Source organism: Phyllobates terribilis, unplaced genomic scaffold (assembly GCF_046119375.1).
Source record: "Phyllobates terribilis strain yellow unplaced genomic scaffold, ASM4611937v1 Scaffold_3__8_contigs__length_932513732, whole genome shotgun sequence".
Classification (NCBI taxonomy): Eukaryota; Metazoa; Chordata; class Amphibia; order Anura; family Dendrobatidae; genus Phyllobates; species Phyllobates terribilis.
This window is the reverse complement of record NW_027362763.1, coordinates 334153634-334179987: the sequence shown is the minus strand read 5'-3', so window position 1 is coordinate 334179987 and position 26354 is coordinate 334153634. Positions and strand designations below refer to the sequence as shown.

Here is a 26354-nt window from a genome sequence, read left to right as displayed (position 1 = left end):
AGTCTGACATGAAGGAGGAATGTTTTTCTTTGACAATTTTTGCAATACAGGTAGAGCATAACTGTTTTCCGTATGTGTCCAGTAGTTTCTTATTACAGATGGCGTATCTCCTTTTCTTAAGAGTTGATGTCATCGAGTCTTTTTTAGGTGTCTCCTTGTCCTAAAAAGACAAGGAGCACAAGACTTTTACTACCGTATACCAATGGGAATGAAGTGAGAAGAGGGGAAGTACCCAGTAAACTTACTTGGGCTGGAGGTTCAGTCAGAGTGTCAGAACGACCAGTGGTTTGATCTGACATTGCTGGTGTGCTGGTTGACTGATGACCTTTGTCCCATCCCCCCTTAAATAGATCTCACCTGTCTTCCATCTGAATAGTCAGGAAAAAAAGGGTGTTTCTCCTTTTTTAGTTTGGCGCCATTTTTTTCAAATTTTTCACGCCGGTTACTAGAGGTTCGCGTATCGCGCCATCTGTAACCGGAAGTGCTGTCTCCGCCATCTTGCGCACGCTGGAGTATGCAGGGCTGCAGCAGCCGGAAGCAAGAGCCCCCTTTGCGGGGAAGATTGTTCCACTCCCACCAGAAAAAAAAGCTGAGGGACCCCTGGATTCAGCCGAGTGTTGGCCTCCGGACCCTGGCAGAAGGGAGGGGAGGAGTGCAGGACCCCGACCCGATCCTCCTGTGCCCGGGCTTCAGGAACTCCTGCTCCCGGTACGTAACCTCTTCTGTGTCCGTCCCTGATAGGGACAGGAAAAACACTGGAGTGAGGGGCCTTTTAACCTCTTGTGTGTTTCCTGTCCCTATCAAGGATATGAAGGACGACTTCCTGATGGTGCAGTCAGGAGGGACGTCCTGGAAAGGTCAGATTCTGGAGATGTTTTTAAGATGCAGGTGACAAGAGCGGGTGAGTGATCGGATATGGGGAGTAAAGGAAAGTTTAGTGTTGAATATGACCCCAAGGCAGCGGGCGTGCTGCTTGGGAGTTATAGTTGAACGCTCCAAGGTAATTTCAATGTTAGGCAGAGTTGGGTTTGTAGAGGGAGGAAACACAAGAAGTAAAGTTTTGGAGAGATTCAGTTTAAGATAGAGGGAGAACATGATGTTAGAGTCAGCAGACAGACAATCCTTGGTATTTTGTATTAGGGTAGGGGTGATGTAACCCAAATCTGCTGATTGTTTGTCCAATAAAGGCAGTGTATAGAGAGAAGAGGAGGGGGCCTAAGACTGAGCCCTGCGGAACCCCGATAGTAAGGGGACGAGAAGAGGAGTAGGAACTGGCAAAAGATACAGTGAAGGAGCGGTCAGAAAGGTAGGAGGAGTACCAGGAGAGAACAGTGTCCTTGAGGCCTATAGAGCAGAGCATAGTGAGGAAGAGCTGGTGATCCAGTGTCAAATGCAGCAGAGAGATCCAGGAGAATCAGCAGGGAGCAATGACCTTTGGATTTAGCTGTTAGTAGACCATTAGAGACTTTAGTGAGGGCAGTTTCAGTAGAATGTAAAGAGCGGAAACCAGATTGTAGAGAGTCGAGGAGAGAGTTATCTGAGAGATAGCGGATTAGACTGGAGTGGACCAAGCGTTCCAGGAGTTTAGAGATGAATGGAAGATTAGAGACCGGTCTAAAGTTAGCAGTGCAATTCTGGTCCAGGAATGGCTTTAAGTAAAGGGGTTATGATGGCATGCTTAAATGAGGAGGGAAAGATACCTGAAGAAAGAGAGAGGTTAAATATTTTAGTCAGGTGAGTGGTGACCACCGGTGAGAGAGACTGCAGGAGATGTGAGGGAATGGGGTCACTGTTGCAGGTTGTAGGCCGAGAAGAAACAAAGAGCTGGGTAACTTCTTCTGTGACAGGCTCAAAGAAGGCAAGTGAGCTTGAAGTGCAGCAGGGAAAGGGATCCAGGCACTGAGGAGATTGGGCTGAGATGTCCTGATGGATGTGGTTTATTTTTTCAAGGAAATAAGTGGCCAGATCCTCACCGTTGAGATTGGTGATCAGGGCCTGTGCTTTAGGGCTCAGGAGGGAGTTTAAGGTTTCAAAAAGTCGTTTTGGATTGTTGGATAGTGAAGTGATGAGGGTGGTGAAGTAGGATTGTTTGGCCAGATGAAGAGTAGAGTTATAGGTTTTGAGCATAAATTTATAGTGGATGAAGTTTTCTGCTAAAGGTGATTTTCTCCACTGACGCTCGGCACACCGTGAGCAACGCTGAAGAAAAAGTGCTTGCATCGTGTGCCAGGTCTTTCTGCGTGTAGAAGGTGCTGCTTCATCTAGGGCACTCTTCCGTGTATTCTTGTAGTGTGACAATGCTAAGTCTGGAAAGGAGAGGGAGGAGATGGGAGCTAAAGATGTGTGTAGTTTGTCCATAAACTGCTGGGTATTAATGGTACATGTATTCCTATAAGAAGTGTGGTAAGTGGGAGAGGGGAGTTAAAAAAGTCATGCAGCGAGCAGAGACGGGAGAAGACCAGGTCCAGAGTATTCCCGTCTTCATGCGTAGGAGAGTTAGTAAACTGTGAGAGGCCGAATGAGGAGGTTAGAGAATGAGATGAGAGGCAGATTGGGAGAGGGGATCATCGATGGGGATATTAAAGTCTCCCATGATGAGGGTGCGGATGTCACAGAATAAGAAGTGAGGAAGCCAGGTGGCAAAGTGATCCAGGAACTGGGGGAGAAGAGCATGGAGGGCGAAACAACCGCTAATCGCAGGGAACTGGGGGGATGACCTGGAAAGCACATCGTGATGAAAGGAGCAAACCAACACCTCCACCCTGTCTTTTCTCAGGTCTGGCGGTATGTGAAAATTTCAGCCCACCAAAACAAGAGAGCAGCAGTGGCGGTGGTGTCTGACTGCTGAATCCAAGTTTCTGTAATAGCCAGACGGTTAAGGGAATTAGAGGAAAAAAAAAAAAAATCGAGAATGTAAGTTAGTTTGTTTCACACAGACCGTGCGTTTTAGAGAGCACAATTGAAAGCGATAGGAGAGGGCATGCACTAAATGTTAATAAGATTAGCAAGGTTTCTATATGCAGCTGGAGGAGAGTAGTGTATGCTAGTGGAGGGAGACCCAGGGTGGGGGAGATGTCGCCAGAGACTAGGAGGAGAAAAAAGAGCAGGTGGTGCAATGATTTGTATGAACGTTTTGAGTGCTGGATGGAGGAAGTGGATGGTTTGGAGTGGGTGAGAATGGCAGTAGAGCCTCAGAGTTATACATGGGAGAGGAGAGAAGGTGGGGATTGATATGGAGAGAGTGCACAGAATGTGTTAAAGGGCGGGCTAGTTGTGAGAAAGCAGAAGTTAAAACATATAAGAAGCAGAGTAATATGACCAATGCATAATGCAGTACGACTGACCAAGAAGCATGTTTTTATGAATGTCTTATGCACCTTACCTGTCTCCTGCCCTGTCCAACTGCTTATTAAAAGCACTCCCCTCTGTCAATCCCTTCACTGGCCCCCCATTGCCCAGAGACCCCAGTTCAAAACCCTAACCTTGGCATAAAAAGCCATCCACAACCAGTCTCCTCCATACATCTGTGACCTAGTCTCCTGGTACTTACCTGCACGCAACCCCCGATCCTCTCACAAGATCTTTCTCTACTCCCCCCTCTTATCTCCTCTTCCCACAATCGCATACAAGATTTCTCTCATGCATTCCCCCTACTCTGGAACTTTCTACCTCAACATATCAGACTCTCGCCTACCGTGGAAACCTTCAAAAAGGAACCTGAAGACCTACCTCTTCTGACAAGGCTACAACCTACAGCAACCCTGGCTCCACCACACCACTGCACGACCAGCTCTACCCTCACCTACTGTATCCTTACCCATCCCTTGTAGATTGTGAGCCATCGCGGGCAGGTTCCTCTCTCCTCCTGTACCAGTCGCTAACTCGTTTTGTTCAAGATTATTGTAATTGTTTTTGATTATGTATACCCCCTTTTTCACATGTAAAGCGCCATGGAATAAATGGCGCTATAATAAAAATAATTCGAATATAGTCCGATTGTTTCCATGGAATAATTGACTTGCATGGCTGAGTGGTTAATCTATGGTTTAAGGCTATGTGCCCACGAATGCAGAAATGCTCCGGATTTTTCCTGAGCGTTTCTGCATCTCCCCTGGCAGAAAAAATGCATGCGGATTGTACATGCATTTTTCCTGCCAGGGACATGCGGATGTGAAGCATTCTTCACATGCATTTCCGCATGCGGGTTGACAAGCGCTTTCCAAGCGATTTTAGCATCACTTGGAAAGTGCTTGACAACTTGGTCACACTATATAAATCCATGCAAATGGCATGGATTTATATAGTGTGACCTTAAAGAATGGTAAAAAATAAAAAAGTAAATATATACTTACCGTCTGATGGCCCCCGCAGTCTTTATTCGCTCCGTCCTGGCTTGCCGGCAGCTCGCGGTACATTGAAGGACCTGCCATCACATGACTAAATGACGTCTTTGCAGGTCCTTCAGTCCACCGCGAGCTGCCGGCAAAAGAAGACAAGCACACCGGGGGCCATCAGAAGGTAAATATAATATTTATTTTATTCTTTTTTTTACAGGTTCTATGGTACTCTCCTCCAGACTCGGGTACCATCCGCACATTGAAACGCATAGATTCCGCATCTACAGATCCAGCGATGCGGAATCCATGCGTTCCAATGAAAGTCAATGGCGGTGAAAACGCAGCGCTTCCGCAAAATAATTGGTAGTGCTGTGTTTTTTTCCGCAATGATAACCCGCAGCGGAAATCTCCGCAGCATGTGCACAGCACATGCGGATTATCATTGGGGAACACGGCAGACCTTCTACCATGCGTTTTTTAAGCGTTTCTGCAGCGCTTTTGCCGCTGCGGAAAAGCTTAAAAAACGCATTGTGGGCACACAGCCTAACATATATTCTGGGCTGGTTCACACTTTTCTTTACTCCTTGTTTCCACATGTGTTCCTGCGCGCTTTTGCTGTCTTCTGTGTCAATATACAATGTGCACATTCCAATAACAAGGAAACCTATTGAAAGAATATGTGTATCCAAACTTTTGACCGGTATTGTATGCATGCATTGTATGTTTATATGCATGTATGTATGTATGCTGTGAGCGTTTTTGCAAGTATGTATGCATATAGTGTATGTAAGTATATAGTGCATGAATGAATGAAGTGTATGATGTATATATGAATGTATATGTATGAATGTATATATGCAGTGTATGAATGAATGGAGTGTATGAATACATTCTGTGAATGATGTATACAGTGTTTTTATGTATATATGCAGTGTACAAGTGCATCCATGTAAGTATGTGTATCTATGTAAGCAGCGTATATTTGTACACCCTGTCCAGGGTGTATCAGTGCAGCCCCCTCCCCCCCCCCACCCTGTCCAGGGTGTATCAGTGCAGCCCCCTTCCCCCCCCCCCGTCCAGGGTGTATCAGTGCAGCCCCCTCCCCCCCCCCTGTCCAGGGTGTATCAGTGCAGCCCCCTCCCCCCCCCCTGTCCAGGGTGTATCAGTGCAGCCCCCTCCCCCCCCCCCTGTCCAGGGTGTATCAGTGCAGCCCCCTTCCCCCCCCCCCCTGTCCAGGGTGTATCAGTGCAGCCCCCTTCCCCCCCCCCCCTGTCCAGGGTGTATCAGTGCAGCCCCCTTCCCCCCCCCCCCTGTCCAGGGTGTATCAGTGCAGCCCCCTTCCCCCCCCCCCTGTCCAGGGTGTATCAGTGCAACCCCCTCCCCCCCCCCCTGTCCAGGGTGTATCAGTGCAACCCCCTTCCCCCCCCCTGTCCAGGGTGTATCAGTGCAACCCCCTTCCCCCCCCCCTGTCCAGGGTGTATCAGTGCAACCCCCTTCCCCCCCCCCTGTCCAGGGTGTATCAGTGCAACCCCCTTCCCCCCCCCTGTCCAGGGTGTATCAGTGCAGCCCCCTTCCCCCCCCCTGTCCAGGGTGTATCAGTGCAGCCCCCTCCCCCCCCCCTGTCCAGGGTGTATCAGTGCAGCCCCCTTCCCCCCCCTGTCTGGGGTGTATCAGTGCAGCCCCCTGTCCAGGGTGTATCAGTGCAGCCCCCTCCCCCCCCCTGTCCAGGGTGTATCAGTGCAGCCCCCTTCCCCCCCTGTCCAGGGTGTATCAGTGCAGCCCCCTTCCCCCCCCCCTGTCCAGGGTGTATCAGTGCAGCCCCCTTCCCCCCCCCCTGTCCAGGGTGTATCAGTGCAGCCCCCTGTCCAGGGTGTATCAGTGCAGCCCCCTTCCCCCCCCTGTCTGGGGTGTATCAGTGCAGCCCCCTGTCCAGGGTGTATCAGTGCAGCCCCCTCCCCCCCCCTGTCCAGGGTGTATCAGTGCAGCCCCCTTCCCCCCCTGTCCAGGGTGTATCAGTGCAGCCCCCTTCCCCCCCCCCTGTCCAGGGTGTATCAGTGCAGCCCCCTTCCCCCCCCCCTGTCCAGGGTGTATCAGTGCAGCCCCCTGTCCAGGGTGTATCAGTGCAGCCCCCTCCCCCCCCCCTGTCCAGGGTGTATCAGTGCAGCCCCCTTCCCCCCTGTCCAGGGTGTATCAGTGCAGCCCCCTTCCCCCCCCCTGTCCAGGGTGTATCAGTGCAGCCCCCTTCCCCCCCCCCTGTCCAGGGTGTATCAGTGCAGCCCCCTTCCCCCCCCCCTGTCCAGGGTGTATCAGTGCAGCCCCCTTCCCCCCCCCCTGTCCAGGGTGTATCAGTGCAGCCCCCTTCCCCCCCCCCTGTCCAGGGTGTATCAGTGCAGCCCCCTTCCCCCCCCCCTGTCCAGGGTGTATCAGTGCAGCCCCCTTCCCCCCCCCTGTCCAGGGTGTATCAGTGCAGCCCCCTTCCCCCCCCCCTGTCCAGGGTGTATCAGTGCAGCCCCCTTCCCCCCCCCCTGTCCAGGGTGTATCAGTGCGGCCCCCTTCCCCCCCCCGTCCAGGGTGTATCAGTGCGGCCCCCTTCCCCCCCCCCTGTCCAGGGTGTATCAGTGCAGCCCCCTTCCCCCCCCTGTCTGGGGTGTATCAGTGCAGCCCCCTGTCCAGGGTGTATCAGTGCAGCCCCCTCCCCCCCCCCTGTCCAGGGTGTATCAGTGCAGCCCCCTTCCCCCCCCCTGTCCAGGGTGTATCAGTGCAGCCCCCTTCCCCCCCCCCTGTCCAGGGTGTATCAGTGCAGCCCCCTTCCCCCCCCCCTGTCCAGGGTGTATCAGTGCAACCCCCTTCCCCCCCCCCTGTCCAGGGTGTATCAGTGCAACCCCCTTCCCCCCCCCCTGTCCAGGGTGTATCAGTGCAACCCCCTTCCCCCCCCCTGTCCAGGGTGTATCAGTGCAACCCCCTTCCCCCCCCCCTGTCCAGGGTGTATCAGTGCAACCCCCTTCCCCCCCCCCTGTCCAGGGTGTATCAGTGCAACCCCCTTCCCCCCCCCCATGTCCAGGGTGTATCAGTGCAGCCCCCTTCCCCCCCCCCTGTCCAGGGTGTATCAGTGCAGCCCCCTTCCCCCCCCCTGTCCAGGGTGTATCAGTGCAGCCCCCTTCCCCCCCCCTGTCCAGGGTGTATCAGTGCAGCCCCCTTCCCCCCCCTGTCTGGGGTGTATCAGTGCAGCCCCCTGTCCAGGGTGTATCAGTGCAGCCCCCACCCCCCCCCCTGTCCAGGGTGTATCAGTGCAGCCCCCTTCCCCCCCCCCTGTCCAGGGTGTATCAGTGCAGCCCCCTTCCCCCCCCCCCTGTCCAGGGTGTATCAGTGCAGCCCCCTTCCCCCCCCCCCTGTCCAGGGTGTATCAGTGCAGCCCCCTTCCCCCCCCCCCTGTCCAGGGTGTATCAGTGCAGCCCCCTTCCCCCCCCCCCTGTCCAGGGTGTATCAGTGCAGCCCCCTTCCCCCCCCCCTGTCCAGGGTGTATCAGTGCAGCCCCCTTCCCCCCCCCCTGTCCAGGGTGTATCAGTGCAGCCCCCTTCCCCCCCCCCTGTCCAGGGTGTATCAGTGCAGCCCCCTTCCCCCCCCCCTGTCCAGGGTGTATCAGTGCAGCCCCCTTCCCCCCCCTGTCTGGGGTGTATCAGTGCAGCCCCCTGTCCAGGGTGTATCAGTGCAGCCCCCTGTCCAGGGTGTATCAGTGCAGCCCCCTTCCCCCCCCCCCTGTCCAGGGTGTATCAGTGCAACCCCCTTCCCCCCCCCCCTGTCCAGGGTGTATCAGTGCAACCCCCTTCCCCCCCCCCCTGTCCAGGGTGTATCAGTGCAACCCCCTTCCCCCCCCCCTGTCCAGGGTGTATCAGTGCAACCCCCTTCCCCCCCCCCCTGTCCAGGGTGTATCAGTGCAACCCCCTTCCCCCCCCCCTGTCCAGGGTGTATCAGTGCAGCCCCCTTCCCCCCCCCCTGTCCAGGGTGTATCAGTGCAGCCCCCTTCCCCCCCCCCTGTCCAGGGTGTATCAGTGCAGCCCCCTTCCCCCCCCTGTCTGGGGTGTATCAGTGCAGCCCCCTGTCCAGGGTGTATCAGTGCAGCCCCCTTCCCCCCCCCCTGTCCAGGGTGTATCAGTGCAGCCCCCTTCCCCCCCCCCTGTCCAGGGTTTATCAGTGCAGCCCCCTTCCCCCCCCCCTGTCCAGGGTGTATCAGTGCAGCCCCCTTCCCCCCCCCCTGTCCAGGGTGTATCAGTGCAGCCCCCTTCCCCCCCCCTGTCCAGGGTGTATCAGTGCAGCCCCCTTCCCCCCCCCCCCTGTCCAGGGTGTATCAGTGCAGCCCCCTCCCCCCCCCTGTCCAGGGTGTATCAGTGCAGCCCCCTCCCCCTCCCCTGTCCAGGGTGTATCAGTGCGGCGGCCCCCGTGTCCCTGCTATCAGTGCGGGCGGCCCCCGTGTCCCGGCTATCAGTGCGGGCGGCCCCCGTGTCAAGGCTATCAGTGCGGGCGGCCCCCGTGTCAAGGCTATCAGTGCGGGCGGCCCCCGTGTCAAGGCTATCAGTGCGGGCGGCCCCCGTGTCAAGGCTATCAGTGCGGGCGGCCCCCGTGTCCCGGCTATCAGTGCGGGCGGCCCCCGTGTCCCGGCTATCAGTGCGGGCGGCCCCCGTGTCCCGGCTATCAGTGCGGGCGGCCCCCGTGTCCCGGCTATCAGTGCGGGCGGCCCCCGTGTCCCGGCTATCAGTGCGGGCGGCCCCCGTGTCCCGGCTATCAGTGCGGGCGGCCCCCGTGTCCCGGCTATCAGTGCGGGCGGCCCCAGTGTCCCGGCTATCAGTGCGGGCGGCCCCCGTGTCCCGGCTATCAGTGCGGGCGGCCCCCGTGTCCCGGCTATCAGTGCGCGCGGCCCCCGTGTCCCGGCTATCAGTGCGCGCGGCCCCCGTGTCCCGGCTATCAGTGCGCGCGGCCCCCGTGTCCCGGCTATCAGTGCGCGCGGCCCCCGTGTCCCGGCTATCAGTGCGCGCGGCCCCCGTGTCCCGGCTATCAGTGCGCGCGGCCCCCGTGTCCCTGCTATCAGTGCGGGCGGCCTCCGTGTCCCGGCTATCAGTGCGGGCGGCCCCCGTGTCCCGGCTATCAGTGCGCGCGGCCCCCGTGTCCCGGCTATCAGTGCGCGCGGCCCCCGTGTCCCGGCTATCAGTGCGCGCGGCCCCCGTGTCCCGGCTATCAGTGCGCGCGGCCCCCGTGTCCCGGCTATCAGTGCGGGCGGCCCCCGTGTCCCGGCTATCAGTGCGGGCGGCCCCCGTGTCCCGGCTATCAGTGCGGGCGGCCCCCGTGTCCCGGCTATCAGTGCGGGCGGCCCCCGTGTCCCGGCTATCAGTGCGGGCGGCCCCCGTGTCCCGGCTATCAGTGCGGGCGGCCCCCGTGTCCCGGCTATCAGTGCGGGCGGCCCCCGTGTCCCGGCTATCAGTGCGGCAGCCCCCGTGTCCCGGCTATCAGTGAGGTAGCCCCCGTAACCTGGCTATCAGTGCAGCAGCCCCCGTGTCCCGGCTATCAGTGCAGCAGCCCCCGTGTCCCGGCTATCAGTGCAGCAGCCCCCGTGTCCCGGCTATCAGTGCAGCAGCCCCCGTGTCCCGGCTATCAGTGCAGCAGCCCCCGTGTCCCGGCTATCAGTGCAGCAGCCCCCGTGTCCCGGCTATCAGTGCAGCAGCCCCCTGCAGTGCTCCGCGTCCTGTGTGAGGCTGACCCCTGATATTAGGCAGCGGCTCTGACGTCTCCTCTCGGCGGTTGCACAATTTCCTTTTCCTGGGCAGCGCGTGAATCACTACTTCTGACAGAAGCCGTCACTGGAGATTGAGCAGACGTTCCGGTTCTGCAGCAGCCGCCGCCACCTACCGCGCGCCCCCAACCACAAACTGGGTGGAGAATTCCTTCGGTCCAGCCGTCAGCCGGTGTGAACCAATCACTGGACACGGGGGAGGTGCTGCCGGAGCGGGCAAAGAAGAGGCAAGCAGGAGAGAGAAAAGTGTCATGGAAAGTGTCTGGGTGACCCGCGGCAGGGCTGCGGCTGACATTCCGGGCGGCTGCACTGAGGAGCGGAGCACAGCTGGGCAGAGCCGGAGGGTTTGTTGGTGACTGCAGACTGGGACTGGAGCAGCTGGCACAGGTGAGGCTGGATACATGTGTGTACATGTGTGTGTGTGGGCAGGAAGTGCCAGCCTGGAGTAAACTACCCCCAGTATTGGCATCCATGGTCAGTGACCTGTGCCTGGTGCTGCTGCACTCAGAAGGGAGACTATGGCAGATATGTCTTCTGAGCCGCCTTGTCCTGTGTAAGTGAGTGCCCCTCTACGTGAGCAGTGGTCCTGCACTAGGCTGGGGGCACTGACCCTATACCACACAGCAGACAGTGACAGAGCTGCCAGCTCCCAGTGCAAGGATGGATGGATGTCCTGAACAAGACTTATCTGAATGACTAAGGCAGGGAGAGGAAGCAGGCATGGAGAGGAGGCAGACAGGCTGGCAGGAGAGGAAGCAGGCTGGCAAGAGAGGAGGCAGGCTGGCACAGAGAGGAGGGAGGCAGGCATGGTGAGGAGACAGGCTGGCATGGTGAGGAGGCTGGCACGGAGAGGAGGCAGGCAGGCTGGCACAGAGAGGAGGCAGGCAGGCTGGCACAGATCTGTGGCCATTGAGAAATCCTGGGTTGTCTGCTTGTTTCCTGGTGGTGTTTCCTGCATGTGATGGGCAGTGTGATGGGTATCAGTGGTGACTGGCAGACGCTGAGGTTTCTGTCTTTCTGGAGTGCTGATATTTACCAGGTCCTGTACCATAATGCCGGACTGTGCTCAGACAGATGTGGACATTGTGCTGGGAAGACCCAAAACAAGCCACGAGTCTTGCAGAGAATAATGCCATAATGCCACCCAATGCCATGGAAATATCTATAAACCCATGTGCCACAACTAACGCCTGCTGTGTTTGAAATGTTTTTTTTTTTTGTGTCATTTTTTTTGCTTGAATAATGGAGTTTTAAATATTACAATAAATGTGGATGATTTTACCCCTTGTGAACTGCAACCGTTTTTGGACTGTTTCTTGAACACATGTGGACATTCAGCATTGCCTGTTCTTGCAGCTATCTGTATCTGTGACACTCCTTTAAATGTCCAGAGTCCTTGAATCCATCAGTCTTCACTTTGCTTCCTTCTCCATTGTTTTTTGTATTACTGCCTGGTGTAATCCTGCCCTGTACCTGAGTGTCGCAATGCTTTCTTAAATGGCATGCAATCTTTGTGCTTTTCGTATTTTTCCCTTAAAGGGCTGACTTTTTCTCTGAAAGCTGCTGGTAAGATGCAGGTACTGATCTGTAGGACTGCAGCTGCACAGCGCTTCTTTATAAGCACTCGTATATAGGATGAGGTTATATGGACAAGAATATTAAAGTATGGCCTGCTCCTCTATCCGCTTTGCACCTGACTTTGGGACAATGCCATACTTTTGACAGTTGGACATAACGTATTCAGTTCACTGCATATGAAAATTACTGACGTCTTGATGGCTTCTAGTTGGTCATTCACTTGAGCGTTCTTGAGACTGTACTATATACTGTATAAGTTGCGTTCAGCTCACTTTGTGCACAGCTTTATATTACGGGCTTATGAATCCATAAACGGTGCTGAGACAACGAAGTCCAGGTTGGAATTGACCATAACTAAGAACCGTTCAGACACACCGGTTGGAAACGCGTAGGCTAGTTAGATGTTTTTAATTGTGTGATTGTTTTTAACACAATATGGATTGAAAGAAGATACTTTATTTTTTAAATAATTTTGAAGTTGAGTTCTGATCACTAGCACTATCTATACTGGATCTGTCAGACTACAAGAAGATATCAATCACCTGTATATAGAAAGATGGCCAAGACAGCTGAGTATTTAGCTAGTTGGAACGGGCGTATTTTACTTAAAGGGGGATATGCATGTAGGACCACCCTTCATCCATATCTTGTAGTAGCACATATAGACATTATAAAGTGGGATCTCTCTAGAAGACTTTTAAGAACATCTATTTTAATAGATACTACCTTTCATCAGCGACCATTCTCTGGGGGACTCCGTGTGCCATGAATGACATTCTCCTCTACCATTTACTTTAATGGGGATGCTGTGAAACAGCTCTTCCTAAGTGCCATGGGACTTTTAACACTGCAGTAAAAAATATTGTGTTTGAGGATAAACTATATGTCCAAATTTGATATTATCAATTTAAAATGTAGCTGTAGTTTCAACAAAGTGTGCATAAATTAATAATACAGGCGAATATAAGAAACTTTGTAATCATATATCTTATCAGAGAATTCAGCTTTATACCCCACTGTGAGAACACAGCATTTTTCTTAATTATGCCAGACATAAATTTAAGTAGGCCAGGAAGCATAAACTATTGTCTTTTTGTTGACTTTTGAAATTGTGTTTTTCTTTGGTTGGTCAAGAAGCACAGACTATTTTTTGTATAAGTCTCGATGTTTGCACTTGAGTTGATGTTTGCTACAACCTATTGTCTGCTAACTTTGCAAGACAGGAATGCAGGGTCATTGAACAATTGATGTTTGCTAAATATGTTGATTGACCATTGTGTGGATTGTTGACCTGCAAAACAGAGAATGTCTAGCTATGCAGATTTTATTAAATACTCAAACAATGAAAGTTAAACTCATCCCACCTCTCTCCTGACCTGGATGATGAACTGAGCCACAGATGTGGGTTTAAAAAGGGATTTCTATCATTTTGCACTACGAATCAGAGAGACTTGTCAGAATGCCGGCCAGGACAACATGGCTCCATCAAGAGGGACACAGATTTGACATTATACAGGATCTCAGCTTAGGGGACCATGGCCCCAGCTGGAAGAACACAGATCTGCTCCATTGACTATCACTGAATACGTGCATGCGTTCGGAGAAGTCAGGTTTGGACCATTCGGTCGCCTGGTTCGCCTAGTTACATGGAGACGTTCGGAGAAGCCAGGTTGGGACCATCCGATCGCCTGCTGCCCGGTGCCAGCACGTATACAAATGCAGCTGGGAGAAAATTAATATTATTCTCCCCGACAGCATTCTGCTTCAGTCACTGTATCCGCGCCCCTGGCCCTGAATGACCGCTGGCCTCAGTGCTGTGGGATTGACAGTCAGGGCGCGGTTATAGCCGCTGCTCTGTATTCTCAGAGCGGTGACTGAACTGGCGCCGCCCCCATGACTGAAACTGAATGCTGGCGGGGAGAATAAAGTTCATTTTTCCCCGCTGCATTCGGCTGCGTGCAGGCGCCGGGCAGCATAATAACGACTTTAACCTGCAGGTTAACAGCGTTATTTTTGGTGACAGGTTCCCTTTTACAATGGTAAGAAGATACTGGGAGTTGCTGTTACTAGCCATCATCAGACTCAGACCATACAGGAACCACAGCACTGATGAAACGTAGTCAATATCACAAACAAACATTTACACCCAGGTAGTGTATAGGTGACTTCTTCTCTGATTGAAGTCGTTCTCATCCCTTTTGTCTCCAACCCTCTGGCATGGTACAGACACCATGATGAGCTTTCACGCCTACAGCTCATATCTCCAGACTTCCCTCTTCTTCAGTCTTCTGACGCACGTCCCAACATGATTCCCTTAAAAATGAAAGAATTATTACAATGCCACATGAATAAAAATATCTCTCATACAATCTGCCTGAATAAATAATTGCCCCTCACTGTACTTCCTGCGTAAAATGTCCCCTCAAACTGCCCTTCTCCAAAATCTCCCCCTCACACTGCCCTTCTCCATAATGTCCCTCCACATTGTCCCTCTGCATAATGCCACCCCCCCCCAACTGCCCCTTGCTAAATTATGCCCCCTTCAAAATTTTCTCCGCATTGTCCCATAAGGTACTTTCACAGTAACACCAGCACACCCCTCCCCTCCTATAATAGGATATTTAATCTTCGGCTCCTCCATGATGTGCTTAGTTTTCCCCGCTGTGTCCTCGTCACCTGTGTAGAGCCGGTGACAGAAACATGATGAGGTCAGCAGTGTGATGACCTCATTACGCTGCTGCACGCTGGATCAAGGGGTTCATGAGCGCTGCTCTGCTCATGTCCTGGCAACAAAGTGTTTAAATGTATTCATGTCTGAAAGATGCATATACATTTGAATAAAATGAGAATCGGCGTCTCCCAGTTCTCCGTAGGCCAAACACCATCCTGATGTTATGTAGTTGTATGTTGTGCAGATCTGCTTTAAATTATTAAATTATAAATTTTATTGTTTAAATTACTATTCCTCCCGAATATGACAAGTTATTTTTTTCAGTCTTCTCATTGTATTTTGTTCTCCAGAGCTGTTCTTCCTTTCTTACATACTGAAAGAATCCTTTTTTCTTTAGATAAATGAAGCCTTCTAATCACCGTAACGCCAACACTTTTCTTTTCATTTCAGTCAATAGTATTTGTTACTGAAAGCATCCCTGATCTAAGATGGCAACTGTACATGAAAGGCCATTTTACTCGTATGGTGTACTTTCATTATCAGAATCCTGAAGAAATCCATGGTAGAACAGGGTAGCCATGGGGAAAACTTTTTTTTGTGGTTTCCTTACAGCCTCTATCCCATAAGCCCACAATAGATAATGAGCAGGCCTAAAAGCTCTAATCACATTTTGCTTTTTTTTAGCAGTTTGTTTTGATACAAACTATGAATAGATTGCAGAATGAGGAGGGGATAAAGCATTTCATTAGATGCCCCTTTCTTGGTTTGGCCAAAACTATATTGTGAGCTGTGCATTAGGGCACTGGGGAAGGTTTTGTTTGCCTACTGCAGTAGAAATTTTGCTGCTCAAAATTAAGATATAAAATATATCGTAAACTGGTAATTTCTCCTAATACTTGACTGCGCAAATGCTGCAGCTATCTGTAAAGAAGATGGCTGCAGCCTGCCTTGTGGCATCATTGTCACCACAGACATGTCTGTGGACATTTGTGCTTGTCTGTAGCCAATACAAGTGAGAAATACTCTTCATAGCTTGTAACTCCCTGTATAATAAGGTAGATGGGAAGACATTACATCTCCTGTCTCATGTAAGTGCTGTGCCTCACAGGGCTGCTGCTAGCATATAAAATCTGTCCTATTCCATTTGCTCAGTCTATGCAATCCTATAACTGTTCTTTATCTTATGCATATGTGTTATGCCAGTTTTGTGCCCTCTGGAGGAGATGCCATGGTGTAGGTAGGCTCTACACAGCAGGTGGCTGAGGCAACGCTGTACAGCAAAAAACAGTAAAGGGCGCAGCCCTACATAGCAGTGCACCCCCTTAATTCTCCCAAAGGTTGGATCCCACTGATAAGGTGATGGCATGTCCTAGGGATTTCTGAACTGATTTCTCACTTTTAGGCCACGGTCCCACTATCAGTATTTGGTCAGTATTCGGTCAGTATATTTTTTCAGGAGTGGAAACCAAAACCAGGTGAGGAACAATCAGAGAGAAGGTATAATAGAAACAAGTCACCAATTCTGCATTTATCACCCACTCCTGGTTTTGGTTCCCACTCCTGAGAAAAAATACTGACCAAATACTGATAGTGAGGCCGTGGCCTTAAACTAATAATGGCACCAGGTTGCCCACTTAAAACATATATAAATTAGCCTTTCTTCTTGCTTCTTAAAGTTCTATTGCTTAGAAATAGAAATTTTACTCTGAATGTAGATTAGTAAGTTGTCCACTATTTGGACAACTCCTTGTCATACCCCACACTTGGACCCGATAAAATAATAAAGCATATACTCCCCTCCAGTGTTTGCACTCGCTCTCCCTGGGGTTCCCGTGCGGTGGTTGTGACACGTGACGCCGCCGCCCAATCAGCGCTGGCGTCACTGTCCCCACCTCCTGTCGAATTGAACATGAAGAGGAAGTCAGAGATCAGCTGCAGCCCAGACTTCCTCTTCATGTTCGTTTTGTTCGAAGGTGGAGACAGTGACGCCAGCGCTGATTGGCTACCGGTGTCACAACAACAGCACGGGAGCCCCGACACCGCGAGAAAGTATCCGGCACAGGAGGTGAGTATGGGTTTTTTATGTTATCGGGGCTAACATTTTGATCAAGAAGGGGTTGTCCTAGTAGTGGCCAAATTAAGTTGTTTTTTGTCATCAAGCCTGCCTCAACCTCCCCCTTTACAACGATTGAACCAGAGCTGTCCTATGTCATCTTGGACAGTATTGAAGATCTTCACATCAGCAACAAAGTAGGTATGCTTTAACTTGTTTCTAAGTGGACTACCAAGTTCTGCTATTGGTTTAAGAAAAACCTCGTGACAGAATCCCTTTATTATCCTTGGGATTCCGTAATATACCCTTACCTGTTCAACAATGAGGGAAAATGTGATTGCTCCTGATACGTATAGTCCTGTGGACCACACCATAACGTGCAAAGGTTTCTAAACTTGGGATATGAATATTAATATCTTGCTTTTGAGAGTACACAAATCCTCCATATTATAAAAATGTACCCCTTTTCTAAATGGAATTTAGCAATGCAGAATTAATATTTTATTCCCAGATGTGAGTGATGTCTATTGAACTGTTAGCATTATACATATCATGGTTGGTTTGTCACAGCTTCAGTTACGATCTCCCTAACAGATGGCAGATGCTGTCATATAGCTTTAGTACTAATATTTTATCACAGTGACAGTGAATGCATCTCTGGGTGCAGGGTATCAGCTTTACAGTTTCATTCTGTTGCTAGAAGGACCCAGCAAATCATACATGACGATGGATTGCAGGCCTCACTGACGATGGAGTAGATGATCTGGATGACTTTGTCAAGGTCACTTACTGATTATATAAGCGGGCGTACTACTGAAAAGGGTAGCCACTTATGAATTGTGATAGCCTGTCTGGCTAAATGGGTAACTGGAGTGGGAATGCTTAACCCATTCCTGTGGTGAAGAATCAACTGACTCATCCAGTGCTGGGAAATGGTTTAACCCGTCTCTTTCTGGTTATTGTAGATTACTTACACAAAGTTCTGATCTTTGACATTTTTTTTATTAGCAAACATGTTAGTATTGAAACCAAATATGTTCTGTATTTTGATATGACTTTTTTTAAACCTCCCATACATATTAGACTCTCTCCAGATCCCAGAGTATAAGAAATGTAGGATGTAAAAATGAAAAAATTGAAAATGAATACTTCCCTCAATGCTCACTTGTCCCACCATACCAACAACACAACGTCCAGTCCTCGACACTTCTTATCTTCCCCTTCCCCTGACTCAAGCATTCTCTTTGGTCTCTTGGATATAGCCCTCGGCTAGCGGCTCTACAAGGCCTCGAACATCACTGTTATTTTCTTCACTTGGGCGACACGCGTCGTGACATCTTGACTTGCGACTGTTTGGCACGCTGTGACGTCCAAGGCCGAGTTGAGATGGAACTGTTGGCATGAAGTTAAGAGGCCAAAGATGGGACATGGTTATGAGAATAGAAGAGGCGCAGAGGCCCGGATGATGAGCTGCAGGGGCAGCAGGATTGCTGAGCTGAGTTATTTTTAATCCTTTTTTTCATTTTAACCATTTACCAGGCCTCCACAGTTCAGCAACATGGCAGTCACAGATGGCAACCATTATGCTGAATTTGCACGCAAAGAATTGTGGAAAAAAAAAAACTGTTTTTTTTTTTTTTTTGCATAATTCGGACTTTTGTAAAACTCAAGATGAATTTTACTATGCAAACAGTATGCCACAATCAAATGGTTATTTCTTAGCCCTTGGACAAACAAGGTTGTAGTGGTAGTATTTTTTGGGGGAATCTGTGCTGCCTCAGGACCATGATGTATGTCTATAAGCTGAAACTCCTCTCACAGTTCAATATTGCTGTCAATCAGTAACTCAACCAGTAATGACAAGGACATGACTCTGCTCCTGCTGTCCCAGTCTATACAGCATAACTCTAGGGAACTCTAGAAAGTAGAAATTATCAACCTTTTGTATATATTATTATTCACAAATTATATTTTATATATAAGTTGTGAACACTAATGTAAGATTATCCATTTTATATAATAGAGCACTTCTAAGATATGGGAATCCAGCTTTTAAAAACCGCAAATAAGGACACTTTTTAGAATACACAGGCGCTAATCTAACAGCTATTAGTGTTGGTTTAGAGATAAAAATCTAATGGCAGGTTCTCTTTTAAAGAAACCACAATGCTTTTTTTAATGAATGTATATCTGCATTGCCATGTCCTGATATATTAGTACATCTAGAGTACTATAGCGCGGCTTGGCTATTTTTTCCATGTCCATTGTTATAAAGAGTGGCCATTACAATATATGTCATGCTGGTTTTATACTGTTTATATAGGATTACGGTCTTTATTGTATTGGGCCAAGGGTTTTGTATATAAAAACTGTTTATGGAGAAGAGTAAAGGCAATCAGTTTTCCTCCTACGGTTCATTAAAAAACATACAGCCCAATGCAGGCAACACTGTAACACAGGATGTTTAATCTTCTGCTCATGTCTCTTCCCAGCAGGGAGCCAATAGTACACACTTACAGACTAGCATGGCTTTCTGATTGGCTGTGTAAAGTATAAGGACGCAACTGGTGGATTAAGCAACAGGACTCCTTGTATCATTTATAGACTGCTGCTTCTTTGATGAAGCTTAGATTTTAGGTTAAGAAAGTAAAGAAGCATGTATTAGTTCTGTATTCACACAATAATGTGCCGTGGAAGGTTGCTTGAACTAGACATACCGTATTTTTTGGACTATAAGACGCACTGGATCATAAGACGCAGCTAGGTTTTAGAGGAGGAAAATAGGAAAAAAATATTTAAGCAAAAAATGTGGTCATGATGCACTGTTATAGGGGAGGGAGTCTGCTGCTGACACTAGTTTTGGGGTAATGTCCCCCAATTCTGTTAATATCCTCCATCCTGGTATGTATGGCCCCTCCTTCCTGGTATACGTGGCCCCCATCCCATCTTGGTATATGAAGCCCTCATCCCCATCCTGGTATGCATGGCACCCCTTGATTCCCCTATCCTGGTATTCATGGCACCCCTTGACTCCCCCATCCACCCCCCCCATCCTGGTATTCATGGCACCCCTTGATTCCCCCATCCTGGTATTCATGGCACCCCTTGATTCCCCCATCCTGGTATGCTTGGCACCCCTTGAGGCCCCATCCTGCTGCCCACAAAAAAAAAACAATCATACTCACCTCCTCTCTCCTCCAGCGCAGTCCTGCTCTGCTGCTGACTCCCTCACTGTGTGAGCCGTGCATGGCAGGGCGCGCATGGTGTCCCTGCCATGCGCCCTCACACAGTGTGAAAGCACGCACACTGTACCGAGCGCGGCTCCTGCTGCCGCTCTGTGGTCAGTGTGCTTGCTATTAAAGACCATGGATATTCGCTACAACCCATGGGAGTGAGTTGTAGGGAATATTCATGAGCTTTAATAGCAGGCACACAGACCGCAGAGAACAGCAGGAGCCGCGCTGCGGTACAGTGTGCCGGCTATTAAGGAAAATGAATATTCCCTGCTTCCCACGCCCATAGGCATGGTGAGCAGGGAATATTCATTTTCTTTAGTAGCGGGCCTGCTGCCTCCTGTGCCCCGCTGATTCCCCCCCCCCCCCCTCCCCTGCTGCTACTCCCCCAGACCTCCTACCACGCAGAGCCACAGTATATACAGGGAGATAGTATTCGGACTATAAGATGCACCCCCCACTTTCCTCCAAAATTTTGGAGGAAAAAAGTGCGTCTTATAGTCCGAAAAATACGGTAATTCTGTCGTGGGGTAAGTTTATAACTCATTCAGTGGACAGTTTTGGCCCTCAGATTTAAAAAAAACAAATAACAAAACTGAACGAAAATCTTATAATATTTGCAAAGATATTTTTTTTCTAAATTTAAAGACCTTGCTATTTTAATCTTAAAATGAAAACAAAGTGACCATTAAAGTTGAACATTGGATATCTGAATATTCGTTTTAAGCTATACACTGCGTTTTTAAGAAGTTTATTGGAGCAGGTTCTCTTCAAAATCCTTCTCAAAAATTTCTTGGAAAACTCTTCCAATTCATCTGAATGGGAAATCCACCTTGTTGTTTATTTGAGGAGTTTTTTGAGCTTCTTTGTGTCTGAAGAGGTTTTGGAAAACATCTGGTGGAAAAAAGGAAAGCAAATGTCACTTCTTTGAAGTGAATCCTGAAGGAAACCTTTTCAAAACTAAATGCTGTACAATCAAAAAGCTGCAAAGAATGGTTCAGGAAAAGAAAATCTCCAACAAAATTTCACCCCCAAGCCTCCTGAAAAAGAGTTTACTGAATTTGTTTCCACTTGAAAATTGTACAGAAATGAAGAGATATTCCAATCTTATAAAGTGATGACATCTTGCTAGCATGTGCCATTACTTTGATTGGTGAGGTCCAACCTCCACTATTTCTGTGAATGCACAGTCTTTTCTTGCAGGCTGTGCTGGAGAACTACAGCACCGCTCCATTTAAGTGAATGGGGAAGATGGTAGTTCCTTGACCAGCCGGATGTCAGGGAGTATTGCTGTGCAGAGGAAACCGGTTATGTGATCATAGCGCTTAATCAGTGCTGCGACCCCATAACTCTTTAGTAGTGTTGAGCGAGTATGTTCTATTAACCCTTTCGCCGAGTACGCTCGGGCCGAGCTCCCGAGTATTTACAGCTGCTCGGTGATATGGTTGAATCGCTCCCGTGTGCATGATTTGCAACTGTTTGACAGCTTTATTACATGGGAGGAATGTCTATTTCTTACACATTCCTCACATGTAATAAAGCTGACAAACAATTGCAAATCATGCACATGGAGCGATTTAACCTTATCACCGAGCAGCTATAAATACTCGGAGCTCGCCCGAGCATACTCGGACAGAACATACTCGCTCAACCCTACTCTTTAGTTGTACAGATACAAGAGGTTGAACACCAGCTGATCATATGTGAGATGAGGCCATTTTAATTCTATTGACACCTTCTGCATTGGTTATGTCAGCTTTCCATAAATCACAATTGTAACAATTCTAAAATTGTTAGTGTGAATTTGAAGTGTTGTATGTACCATACCTCGCAAGTTAGAACTTACCCACCAGAGTAAAGGCCCATATATACACGATTAGACTAACATGATCCAAATCTGCTGTTATCGGAGGAATTGGCTGGCAGTCTGAGCATGGGGGCTCTTGACTCTCCCCCAACAGATTATGTCAGGGGAGAGTAGGATCCAGCATGTCCGATTTCAGACTTCCAGTCTTTTTGTTCTCAAATATAAGCCACTGCCATGCTCCTGTGTGTGGAGAAGTTGGTAGAGAGAGCCCTCTGCTGACGATCGGCTGAACCATTGTTTAGCCGACAGCTATCTGTTATGTGTGAGGCAGAGCTTACAGAAGATCCTCAAGTAGGCATAGGCTCTCATACAATGATGGACCCTTAATTACTTCTGTCACCCAATGCTATACCTTTTTATAGGCCATCAGTTGATTAAGCTGATATTATTGTCAGGATTACTTTCTAATTACTGATAGATTTCATTGTCCTGACTTTCCATGGCTTTTTGCACCTCTTTCTTCATGTGTTCAATACTTTTTTTCCCGTTTCATTTATCATTATTACACATAACTTAATTTATGGACATCTATGGTTTTATTACTTTGCCTGTGTGGATTGGATGGGTTGTTACCGACATCTGGTGAGAATTTCATGTCAATAGCACCAGTAGAAATGTATTTACTTAGAAAATTGGTGACGTGTTCAATACTTATTTCACCCGCTGTATTTGAGGTTTGTTGAAACAACAGTGAGCATTTAAGGACTATTAAATTGAAAATGTATTTGTTCTCATTTTACTGTTAAGAAAGGGTATTTTCACAGATTTGAAGTAGAAAATTCTGAGACTAAACATCCATTCCATAAATCTGAATGGATTTTTCTCCATGGCACATGCATGGCAGAGCTTTATACCCCATAGTGCCTGGCAAAAGAGTGTTGCCGGGACAGAGCATGAAAAGTCTCTCATTATAGTCGGTGCCATAAAGTGCCTGCAAAACCAAATGTATACCAAGAAAGCATTTTGGTGGATCGGATTGTAAAGCCAGAGCTGAATACATCAGTGTTGAGTTCCTTTCACATCACGTATGTGAGATCTGTTCCTTTTGTATGTGTTTTTTAGATAAGATAAGGATCACTCTAAAATCGAGATCAAGAAGAAATGGAGCACAATTCAAGAGGAGTGAAACTGCCTGTAATAGTTCTTTAAAGAAAGTTTCCACTCTTGAGCCGTACCCCTCGTCTTCTGGTCTAAAAAGATGTATGGATAGACAGATCTCCTGTACGTGATGTTAAAAAAGACCTTTAGAGTTCTATTTTTACGGTTGCTTTATGGCACAATGGCTAGAAAACTTAAAGTTAAAAATCACTTTTAGCATTTTCCTTTCTTCTTCTATTAGCAGATATGCTATCTGATGTGTATTAATAAACCAACAACTACAGCAAGTTTGATTTCATGTAGTTGCTACTAATTCTGCCTACCAGCTTTCACCATATTGAGGTTCCATTTGTCTGCCTTTGGGGTTATGGGCTAAGACCCCCTACTCGCATGGTACAATATATCAGCTTAGATCAAGAGGTTGTCCACTACGCTAACTTAGTTACTGTCATAAATGTTTAAGGACAATGCCACTAAAGATCCCCATATACCTTTTCTGCCATTTTTCATATTATCTCTGCTTCGCTTCCTGTGCCCTGGCATCAGCTTTGTGGTCACAGCCATCACTTACTCTTCAGGGTACTCTGCTTCCTTCAGACTACATTTCCCATAATCTCTTGTGCTGGACTATAAGCCAGGAGTGTGCACACCCTTTACAATTCTGCCTAAACCTCTCCTACTCCTCCTCCAGTGTCATGTACATCTTAAGCATAATGTCCTGTCCAGGACACTGCTGTAGGCGAGTCACTAGTGCAGTGCATAGAAGTAACACAAAGCACCAGCACAACAGCCCTGGCAATAAGGTTTATCCCCTACTCCCCCTCCCTGACTAATCATGTTTTACTATAACACAATGGATGTATGGAAGAAAAAAGATGTATGAATGAATGTAAGTAAAGGGATAGATGGAATCCAGTATGGTGAAATGGTGTATATATTGCACAAAGTAAAGAGCAGTGTGTGTACATTGTGTGTGTGTGTGTGTGAGAAGTATTTCTCCCAGAAATGTATTGCAATTACACATGTTTTGTTATGCACACGTTTATTTACTTTTGTGTGTATTTGAACAACACAAAAAACACAAAGAAAAAAAGGCAAATTGCGAATTTTGGACCACTTTTCTTTTTCAAACTGCTCCAGGTCTCTCATATTTGAAGAGTGCCTTCCCCCAACGCAATTTTAAGATCTCTCCACAGGTGTTTTATGGGATTTAGATCCGGACTCATTGCTGGCCACTTCAGAAATAGAAATAGAAGCCGATTTGTAGTTGGCAAATAGCCCATTTTAAACCCAGTTGTCAATTTATTCATACATTTTCAGGAGAAATAACTGAGGAACCACACAATGCAGTTTTCTAAGAAAGGATGTCCAAAAATTGTTGTCTCGTGGCGTACAAAAGTACCATATTTTTTGGACTGTTAGATGCACTTTTTAACTATTGAATCTTGCTAAATAGTGGATTCGGCAGATAATCTGCATTCAGAAAATTCCAGCGGTACCAGATTCCCTTGACCATTCCCTTAATCATCCAGCAGGGCACACACAGTTCTCTCAGAGATCAGGAATAATGCTCTATGTCAGGGCTATTTTGTTGCCGTTGGCAGGAGATAAGTATTTTATATATGATACTAGTATACAAACCATGTCTGATTTATTTTTTTTCTTGTTTATTTCTGTTGTCTAAACCTGTGTGCATCTTATAGTCTTGGGAAAATACAGTATTTCCTAATATTGACTTTGTCATGCTAACTGACAGATCATCTTGAAATCGGCAATTTAATTTTGGCCCCTGGCAGTAACTTTATCTGTAGAATGGGCAAATATAGATAAATCTTTAGTGCAAGATGATGTATTTTTTTGAGTACATCATACTGTGATGCAGTTAAAACGCATACATAAGTGCACTAAATAGGATAAATTCTATCTATCGATTTGATGTGACGGTCAGTAGTTGCTTGGCAGCCCTAATGGCTACCATGGACAGGCGTACTGCAAGCCACTCTGTTTACAAGATCCCAGGGGTTGTTGTGGCCTTCACCCTTTAACATCTGTACACGCATTTGGCTTACACAGGAGCCCCTGGGCTGGGGCCACAGAGTTAGCCAGTGGTGCAGGCTGTTAAGAGAGGTCAGGTAGAGGGGTCAGAACCAAGAGGGCAGAAAAGGTACAAAATGAGAAGATGCAGGAATAATCCGCAAACATGCAGTGGTCACAACATGACACAAATAAACAACATAGGCGCGAGGCACAGAGCACTGAACCAGAGGAGCACAAGCCCATATCTGGCAGCTTCCAGCAATTTGCTGGGAGCTTTAGTAGGGTGTGGTGATTTCCAGTTGGTTGAAGCTAAGAGCTAATTACTCCAGCTGGAGAGCACACATCTGCACTTGCAGACTGGATAGTACTACAGGTCCCAGCTATCCTAATATTAGTCTATGGACAGATCCTGCTCTGCCCAGAGCTTCTGGTTCAGACATCTCATCAAACCTTTAGCATGTAAAGGTTGTTATAATTTATGTTAAGTACTAGGGGGCGTTACCAGAGATTTGTCTACAGCGGCATGTTCTATAATAGAAGGAGAAGAGTCTTTCAGAGAATCAATGCGAGATGTATGTAATAAGAAGAAAGAGCGCCATCTGGTGAGCATTTCAAGTTAAGACGCTGGACACAGTCAAGTGACCTCCAGCCGAGGATTTCAAAATTTAACAGTCGAGCGCGCATTGCCTGAGGTGATTTCGGCGCCAGACACAGGGAGAGAAGTGACGCAGGCTGGGCGCGCTGAAGGAACCGGCGAGAGAGACCGGGGTGAGAGACCCGCAAGGCAAGATGGGTGGCTGCCAGTGAACAAGTGCGGGGTTCAGCGCAGCGGTCCCTCGGTGTCACGGCTACGGAAGAGGACTGGGACTTGGATACGACATTAAGGAAATGTACAAGACCCTCCTATCCACGACGTGGTAAATTGCCCCGATTGACAGGACAAAGAGAGGATAAAATCGAGTCGTGCCGGAGTGATCACGTCAGCAAAAGCCGACAATTCTCATCACTGAACAGGGCTGTCACTTCAACCGTTCCCTCGCAGTACCGGGAACAATCGGGTTTAAGGTATCTGGTTGGGAGGGGGATGGGTGAGGTGGAACAAGCCAAACGGGATCTAAATGACTTTGTCAGAAAAAGACTTAAAGGCCTAGCGTGAATAACCGGAGACCCCCGCTAGGGCCATTTGCAGAACTGATGAACTTCAGTGATTAATCCCATATTTGGGCTAGATACAGTATTTTAGAGAAGGATTTTTTTGCTATTTCGTAAGTATTTGTTATTGTGCTCATTACTAACCCCTGTTGCAATCCCTGTCAGCTTTGTTTAATATATATACATATATAAATTGTTATTTATAGCTATTTGACTGCCCTCATTTTGTGACTCTACGCGTTGCATTCTGACACCTGCATTACACTTCCCCTGTATGAGGTTGACCAATCATAAGCAGGCAGCAACATTCAGTGCAATAAAGGACACACCCACATAAAAGCTTATAACTGTTTTTTCAGTTTCAAACATGTAATGACAGCCCTAACCTCACTGCAGAGCTATATGCGATTTCAAAGTGTTTGAAGTACAGCAGAGGTAAGTGTGAACAGGTCCTGGAGGAGATATGACAATCTATTTCACTTGACAAAGGCTTCCTGTTAGAGCCAAAACGTTGCATATCTTGGGTATGTAATGATATCTTTCTAA

At 48.4% G+C, this 26354-nt stretch overlaps 1 protein-coding gene across 3 annotated transcripts in view; it reads left to right on the top strand.

Annotated features, from left to right (window-relative positions):
- Nucleotides 1-10130: 10130 nt before the first annotated feature.
- The window catches only part of IL1RAP (interleukin 1 receptor accessory protein), a 288771-nt gene continuing 272547 nt past the window's right edge, over nucleotides 10131-26354 (top strand). The window contains exon 1 of one of the 3 annotated variants that reach the window (XM_073675162.1): nucleotides 10131-10506. The gene's annotated coding sequence lies outside the window, so the exon portion shown is untranslated. The remainder of the gene's footprint in view (nucleotides 10507-26354) is intronic. The other 2 variants (XM_073675163.1, XM_073675165.1) reach the window with 2 other exon arrangements.